This window comes from Equus quagga, unplaced genomic scaffold, assembly GCF_021613505.1.
Source record: "Equus quagga isolate Etosha38 unplaced genomic scaffold, UCLA_HA_Equagga_1.0 HiC_scaffold_1985_RagTag, whole genome shotgun sequence".
In the NCBI taxonomy this organism is placed as follows: Eukaryota; Metazoa; Chordata; class Mammalia; order Perissodactyla; family Equidae; genus Equus; species Equus quagga.
In genome coordinates, this window is record NW_025793050.1 from 1 (window position 1) to 8,431 (window position 8,431).

The window sequence follows — 8,431 nt, forward strand, 5'->3', positions numbered from 1 at the left end:
AAGAACAAAACAAATCAATAGCAGCCCTCTGATGACACCTGGTGGCCACTTCTCACAGGAAGTTTCTTTCAGCTTTTTAAAGAAATTATTCCAGGAAACGTTAACAGTTCTCAACCACTTCACATGCTATCTTGACTATGGGCAGCACACATGAAGTCTCTCCCCTCATTTCCCTCCTTTTTGTTCCAGTTTTCACTTATCCCAATCTTGTCTTCACTTCTCTTTTCATCTCTTCTCTCTTTTCTAACCAGTAGACATTAAGGCAGCTTGAGCTTGCTTTCTGTCTCTTTCTCACACCCTCTCTCTCTCTCACACACACACACACACACACACACACTCACACACACTCAGAGACATACTCTCTCACTGGTACAGGGCCACCCACACAGGAAACCACTTTCTCCTTGCCTCCATCCCACGCCATCTCACCCTTCACCCCTCCTAGACTTACCCAAATTAGTGGTGCGAGCAGTGTGCAGTTAGCACGTGTTGGCACCAGGCCCATGGTAAAGTCACAACAGGGGATAGTGTGCAGCATGGCTGGTGTGCACACACGTGCATTGATAAAAGCTCCCAATGCTCTTTTGCCCTTTCCCTTTGAGGAGGTCAAAACAGCACGAACTCCAGAAGTTGTGGAGATCCTACAGCACAGGCTCCTCCTGGAAGGGCAAGGTAGGACAGGTAAGACTTCCTACAAGCCTATTGCGAGCTGAGCAAGACATGAATAAACGGAAATTAGCGGACTGCTCAGATCTCTTTCTTAATCTACCATTTTCAATTGGACCTTTTATTGAAAGTATATGTCTTATACGATTACCTGATTTAATAAAGTACCACCAAGTCCATATATAGTCTGTTCAAGAGAAAACTGTAGTATTCGTTGTCGTTACAAAACACCATGTGCATAACCTAAGGGTAACCAAAGGGAGCTGTGCTTTATGTACTCCTCCTCTCACCACAGTCTCCCATCAGAAACATCAACTTGTAACAGAGACCACAAAATAAAGTATCTGATCCTACAAAGAAAAAAATCAATCTTCTATGAAAATGCTAAGGGTCACAAGTTGAATAACTTCTTCCATGACAAAAGAGTAAAATTTAACACCCTAAAAACCATTTATTGGTAACATCAGAAGCAATTTTACCACAAATGGACGTGCAACATAGTTGTTTATTCACAATGGGATCAGCTCCTGAACACTCGGGTCCAGCCAAACCCACCTCCTCAACGTGCCAGGGACAGGCTGCATTGCATTCCTAAGGGTAAGTCTGTTAACTCTACCTTCCCCCACCAGGAAAATGCCTGTGGCGGTTCAGAATGAGTCCACAAATTCTCTGACACTCCCTTCAAAAGGTGGAGCCTAATTCCCTCCCCTTGGTGTGGGCTGGCCTTGGTGACCAAGTGCTTGCAAGGGACAGAAAACAGTGGCAGTGAGGGTTTTTGGCTCCGGAGACACAGTCACAGAGGTGCCGGTATCCTGCTTGCCCCCTCTCTTGATCACTCCGCCCAGGGAAGTGGGGGCCTGTCGCAAGAACACTTCTGCAGCCTGTGCACATGGAGGCCCAGGGGGCAAGGAACCGAAGCCTCCTACCAAGAGCCAAACAGGAACTGGGGCCTCCTGCCAACAGCCATGGGAGCGAGCTGCCTGGAGAGCAGCTCCTCCAGCCCCAGGCAAGCCTTCAGATGATTGCAGCGCCTACAAAATCCTGACTGCAGCCACAACCAACTGGGTAATGAGCCTACTCCACACCCTGACCCACAGAAACTGGGGGATAATAAATGCTTATTTGCTTTAAGCCACTAAGTTCTGACATAATTTGTTACACATCGGTAGATAACTAATATAATGCCCTCTCTCTCCTTTGCACCTTGGCAAGAGTAGACAGGGCTCAAGTTCACCCCTCGTTTGTATATATTTTACATAGATTTCCTTTCCTATACCCTCCAACCTTTAACAAGAATGTTCTATACTATCACAATAGTATTAAGGTACACGGGAGGAGGTCCATGAAGTATACTGGTTGAAGAGAAGAATTCCCATCAAACTTCTGAAAGATTTCAAAACTTAATAAACTGACATTTACATTTATGCCTCTCCCACTACCAAAACCAGACTTGACATGGCTTACAATGAAAAACTGGGATACTAAAATCAAGAGTTATTAAAGAGCTAACTAACAAAGACATGAGGTAGAGAGTTTTAAATTTAGATTTGTATGGAATAAAAGAAATGTCTTCATGTTTCCTGAAAAACCTCATTTTGGATGAAGGCATTCATTCTTATTGGCCCCTAGAATCATTTATAGCAAACAACTTGCCTCAAAGATAACAGCAGCCATGAGTTCCTGTCCAGCTAAGCTCAGAAATGTTAGCAACCTCTACTTCTACTCTTCCCCAAACCTGATGGGGCAGCCCATGCAGTAAACACCTATACAGCCACATGCCACTGGGGCTGAATGAGTCACAATCCTTTTGGCCACACAGAATACAAAACTTCCTCACCCTCACCTAGCAGGAGGCATTCAAACTTCGGAGATGTAGGGGCCTCTGGTCACAGGACTCACATCTGATTAAGTTCCACCTCCAAAGCATCTCACATGCCATGTCTAGCCTACTTCTAAAAATAACCTTCCCCAGCCAGAGTCCAAGGACAAACCGAAGACAAGCTAGAACTATGTGCTCTTAAGCCCAAATGGTCAGAGTAAATAAAACTATCGACGGAGAGAAAAAAATTCGCACTCAAGTCAGAAGAGAATACTGTTCCTATTCCAGGGGATACCCATGTTCTGTTTCAAATACCTAATTTGATTTTGCCTGCAAGTTAAAAATTAGAATATTTGTTTAGTGCTTAAGTTAGAGCTAAAACAATCATTAAAAAGCCATACTAATAGGGATCAAGCCATGGTGACTGTAACAGAATAAACAGACCTCACCCCTTTCATTATCAAAGAGTCTCCCCTTCCCAACACTACTCGTGAGGATGTAGTTAACAGCAACATAACGTGACAAGTCATGGGACAAAAATAAACTGTAACATTAGCCCAGTTTTCTTACTAGGCCGTTTCTTTTATTAAAATGGTCCTACACTTCAAGTACTATTTTCCAAATACATTAAATTGATCCAGTAATAAAGTCAATTTTATGGCGATCTTAACCACCTCTGACAAAGCTATCTTGTGTAGTAGGAAAGATTTTACACAAAAAGTTAAAATTCAATATATCTCCTTTCAAAATGTATTTTTAAAATTAATGCTTTGTTAATATTTCCATCTAATTGTTTTCATTTTTTTTAAAAGGAAGAAAATTCTTATTGGAACAGGAAAACAGCATAAAAAAAGGAAAATTCTATGAGTAAAACAGAAAATGAAAAATTTCAATGCCATTAAAAGCAGACACACACGATCATTCGAGTCGTATGCCATTTGAAAAGGTTGTTTTATTATCAATGTAACTAATCACAATGAAACCATCTCTTACAACTCAAGACATTATAACGAATTTTCTTCACAGCTACAGAGAGACGGGATTTGCTGTTTCACATCAAATAGAACAGGCTACATAAATTCTTCTTCCTATTTATTGTAAAATATAATTTCATCTATAAAATCAGTCATGAAATATTAAAACAAACAACAGACTTTATATCCTTTTCTTAATTTAGTTTCAACGGTCTATTCGCTAAAAAAGGGGGGAGGTTTGCAATCACACACATCTCTAGACTCTTTCACCATCTCAGCAGGTTCTCTCTATAAACGTTATGCCATTCATTCGAGAATGCTATCATTTTTCTGTAACTTTCCTGATCCCCTTTTCCTTAGTTTTCACCTAGCAAAACTGCATTTCCATTTTCAAGTTTTCCCTCTAAATTCTCCTTCTGAATTCTTTTGCTGCTTTTCACTAAAGCTCTGTCAGTGTCTCTCACATCTCACTGTCAATTAACTGTTACAAGTGAGAAAAGGGCAAAAAATCTCCAAAGTTTAAATGATTGTTCTTTGACTATTTTAACATACTCCTGTTTTAACTGATCTAACACAAATTACAAAATTAACTCATCTGAAGTTCTATCACTTTTCCTTTATTTACCTTGCCTGCTTTTACTATCCTGCCTGCTGGTATAGGGTGTTAATGATTCAAATCATAAAAAATGGGTAAAGGAAGTCAGGAGCAAAAACAGGACTATATATGAAGTTAGACTCTTCAAAAGGAAAACCAAAAAGACTAAGTTTCAATGTGCTCAATGTCTATAGTGTATAAGACTCATCTACAAAGTTCTGGAACACCTGAAATAAGCAACTTGCTTTTCAACTTTAAACACAGATGTTTTAGAACAAATTTAAAGTATTAATTTATACACCAAGAGACAAACTTACCAAAATGACGGAAGAAGTTAACATTTAAATTATATATAAATCCAATGGTTTAGGCAAATTCTAGAACTTTAAAACCATTTGAGAGGGGAGAGAAGAAGCACGTGGGTACTTCCTCAGCTACCAAGGATCGCCAGGGCACCCCTCCAACAAAGTACTCTTTCCTGCTGACACTGATAGGAAATGTCCCCAGGACAACATCTTACATACTCTCAAGTGAACAAAAAAATATGGGCAAATAAAAGGAGAAGAGGAGGAAAGTGCAGAAAACTTCCCTACTGGAATTCTTTCCTCAATACCTGAAATTTAAGTCACTAATCTAACAACGCTTCCCCAGGCCGTTCAAGCCTCATTATCTTCTTCACCCTCGGATCACGGGATTATCAAATTCTTTCTCTACCACAAGTATCAGTATTTTCCAAGATTTTTGTATCTTAATTTCACGTTCATTAGCACTTCCTTAGGCCCATTCCTCACTAACTTTAGAAGCACATCCTGCTTAACACTGTTCAAAGATTATTTAAACACACTGTTTTTGTTGTCCCTCAGTCACAAACAAATGTAGATATTAATCAAACAGAATACTCATCTGTGATAGGAAAAAGCTATAACCAAAGCCCTGTTAGACACAGTACTTCCGCTAGTTTCCTGTGACTGCATCTATTTCTATTAGAATTTTATGGATTAAGCACTGAAGATCCTAAAAAATAATATTCATTATGTGAACAGTATTTCCCAAGTATGATAGAAATATCACTAGTGGCGTTTAAAATAAAGTTATCTACCACATGTTGGGATTTTTAAATAAGTATGTATTATTCAAATAGATATTAGGAAAAAATAACACACCAATCTATGACTCCACATGTATTACTTCTTATGACAATGCTAAGTTTTAAAAAAAAAAAAAAAAGTGAGAAAGGGGCCAGCCCTGTGGTGTAGTGGTTAAGTTCGGCACACTCCACTTCAGTGGCCCAGGTTCGTGGGTTCAGGTCCCAGGTGCAGACCTACACCACTCATCGGCCATGCTGTGGCAGCATCCCACATGCAAAATAGAGGAAGACTGGCACACACCTTAGCTCAGGGAGAATCTTCCTCAAGCAAAAAAAGGAAGCCTGGCAACAGACGTTACCAAACAAACAGAACAACAAACAAAAAACAAGAGTGAGATAAAATGCTGTGGTATAAAACACAGCAAAAACAATGAAGGAGTAGGGAAATGACTTAAGTTTGGAAAATGCCACATCATACATACCTTATACATTTGCTAATTTTTCAATTATGTAAATTCTAGGAAATCAATAAAAACTAATAATTCTTAGCCCTAAGATCATTATTAAACAAGAGTGCTCTGAAGATCAGTCTCTCCTCCACTGCTGGCAACCTTCACAGTTGGCATCACAAATCCTCATTCACCAGTTTTCACATGAGTAGTAGCCTCCTTCAGATTACACCTCTAAGAAAGTACTGCAGCCTAATAAAACGTCCCAACTCTGTCACATCACACGTCTACATTCTGAGGAACAGATAACAGAATTATACACGTGGAGAAGGAAAACTGCAGAATACTAATTTTCTACATACTCAGAACCTGCCTTTCCTTTGAGATTTGGATACAGTGGCTAGAATCCATCTAACAAGAAGATAATGCCCTAATACCACACTGGCATAAAAAGTGCACTTACAAGTGGCCAAAGCACAAGAGAAGTCTCTCTCTCGCTCTGGTAAACTTCCACGGCAGGTGTTCCTGGTCAGCAGGCGGTCTGTTCCAGGCCCACTCAGGGATCCTGGCTCCTTCCATCTTGCAGCTCTGCCCTGGAGCTTCCTCGTTCCCTGCATTCAGCTGACTGAAGAAAGCAAGCCTGGAAGCAGCAGACTCTTGGTAAAATATCATCGAGACGTGCTCTGAGACAATTCTTCTCCATGTCCCAACCAGCTCTGCTTCCATCTGCTGACCTTTGACTTTCAGTATCTGGTCAGACATAACTAACAGTAGCCTTGCAATCTTGACTCAAAAGCAGTGTTGGGACCCAGGGCAGACCGCCCCCAAAGTATGCTACAATGGCACACTGATTATTTTGACTGAGTTATTTGAGAAGCAGCTGATGCAAAAATTGCACTTTGACCCTTTCCATTTCCCCCTGAAAGCAGCAAACGAATCTCCCATGTGAAAAACAGCTTCCTCACGAGGCTGACCCAATGGCATAAGGGTTAAGTTGGCGTGCTCTGCTTCGGCGGCCCAGGGTTTGCAGGTCCGGATCCCTGGGCGGACCTAGCACCGCTCATCAAGCCACACTGTAGCGTCATCCCACATAAAACAGAGGAAGGTTGGCACAGATGATAGCTCAGGAACAATCTTCCTCAAGCAAAAAGGGTGGGACTGGGAGGGGGTGGAATTCAGGGCGGAGAGGCCCGTATAAACACACCTTGTTACTTTTTTACTAATTTACCACCACAAGTCCAAACTCTGCTTAGATTGCTTACTAATGAAGCACCCAAACCTAAGTATCTTTGTCCTGTCAAATTCTCACAAATTTAGTGTTTCTGTGTGTAAAAAGTATAAAAGCTGCCTGCTTTGGTCACTTCTGAGCGTTAATTTTATGATCGCCCATGTGTACGCATTAAATTCGAGTTTTCTCTTTAATCTGTCTTGTGTTAATTTTACTATTAGGCCAGCCACAAGAACTCAAGAGGAATAAGGGGGAAATTTCCCCCTCCCGGACAGGGGCATCTACCACTTCCACTCATACCTGCTTCGCCCCAAGGGAATCTGAAAAGTGAAACCTGGAGCTGTAGAACTGTTATCTTATGGAAGGACAGAACTGATTTAGATGGACAGCTAGCCATCTCTGCCACATACCAATGCCCAAAAATTATCATATCGCTTGTCACTCTAACATTAATGAAGGCTTTTCAAGACCTTCGACAACCTTTTCTGAGAAACCCAACTGTCCCTGGAAGAGCATGCCTGGACTTACTACCTCCACATCTGTAACACAAGGGAACCACAGACCATACCAATCATTTATCAATTTAGCTAATCAGCCAAACATGAATCCCTTGGTCCCACCCATGGAGAGATCCTGATTAAGAGAGTCTGGGGTAAGGACAAGGATCTGTAGTTTCAGAGAGCTCCCTGAGTGATTCTGATGAGCCAGATTTGGGACCCCCTGGAGTAAAGTCCCTTCTAACTTCAAAAAAAAAAAATATAAACCTAACATATATTTACTACACAGAGAGCTGAAGTGTGGAGAAGAGGGGAAAAAAGGAGAAGAAAGGTGAATCAGGAAGGAGAGTAAACAAACTGCACTCAATAGGGATGTCACACAGGGATTCCAAAACAATCTCTCATGCAAAATGACTCTGAGGAATGTCACTTTTAGCAAACACTGCCTCCACCTCCCACCCTGAAATCCTAGGGTGTTAAACACCACCCATATGGAAAACCAGATTACAGACCCTGAAGATTCTTAATGAAAACCATTTGGTCTCATTTTTTTAAAGACTATAATTCCTACTACCTCTCCTCGAATGATCTAAATTGTCTAAGCTATTTTTAAAAGTAGATTACCACCTTACTTTAAATTCTAATGGTTTTATAGTTATATGAACTTCTATAACTGTGATTTCTCATTCTAGAATAATCGATCCAATAATACGCATCAAATTCTGGTCCGGAATCCACGATCAGCAGAAATCACAAGTGAATTACACACTTTGAAAGAAGTGGTTTGTTGCTTGCTCTAGGTTTAAAACACAAAGTTTCCACTATCCTTAGTAACTGACAAGCATGCTGGGCTTTGGCTACATTTGATGATTACACTGCTATTATTCCAAATGCATCAAACAATAAATATCTTCTTCCTATTAGGCTTCCTATTACCTTACTTGTTTTTATTTAAAACTTTTTGTGTTTTTGTTTAAAGGGGGGAAAAAGCATATAAGAGAAAATAAAAGAGAAATAGGAACATGAAACACATTGAAAAGCACTGGCAATTAAGACTGAGATTATCCAGCTTCAGCAAAATGCATCTGAAACTAGAAGAGCTGAAGTACTTAAAAT

General features: G+C 40.5%; 1 long non-coding RNA gene across 1 annotated transcript; it reads left to right on the plus strand.

The window, feature by feature from the left end:
* The first annotated feature begins 601 nt into the window (after positions 1 to 601).
* On the plus strand, positions 602 to 1,805 carry LOC124232058 (uncharacterized). The gene is made up of 2 exons (XR_006886758.1): positions 602 to 681; positions 1,191 to 1,805. It is a non-coding gene; the product is annotated as an uncharacterized LOC124232058 (long non-coding RNA).
* Positions 1,806 to 8,431: the final 6,626 nt, after the last annotated feature.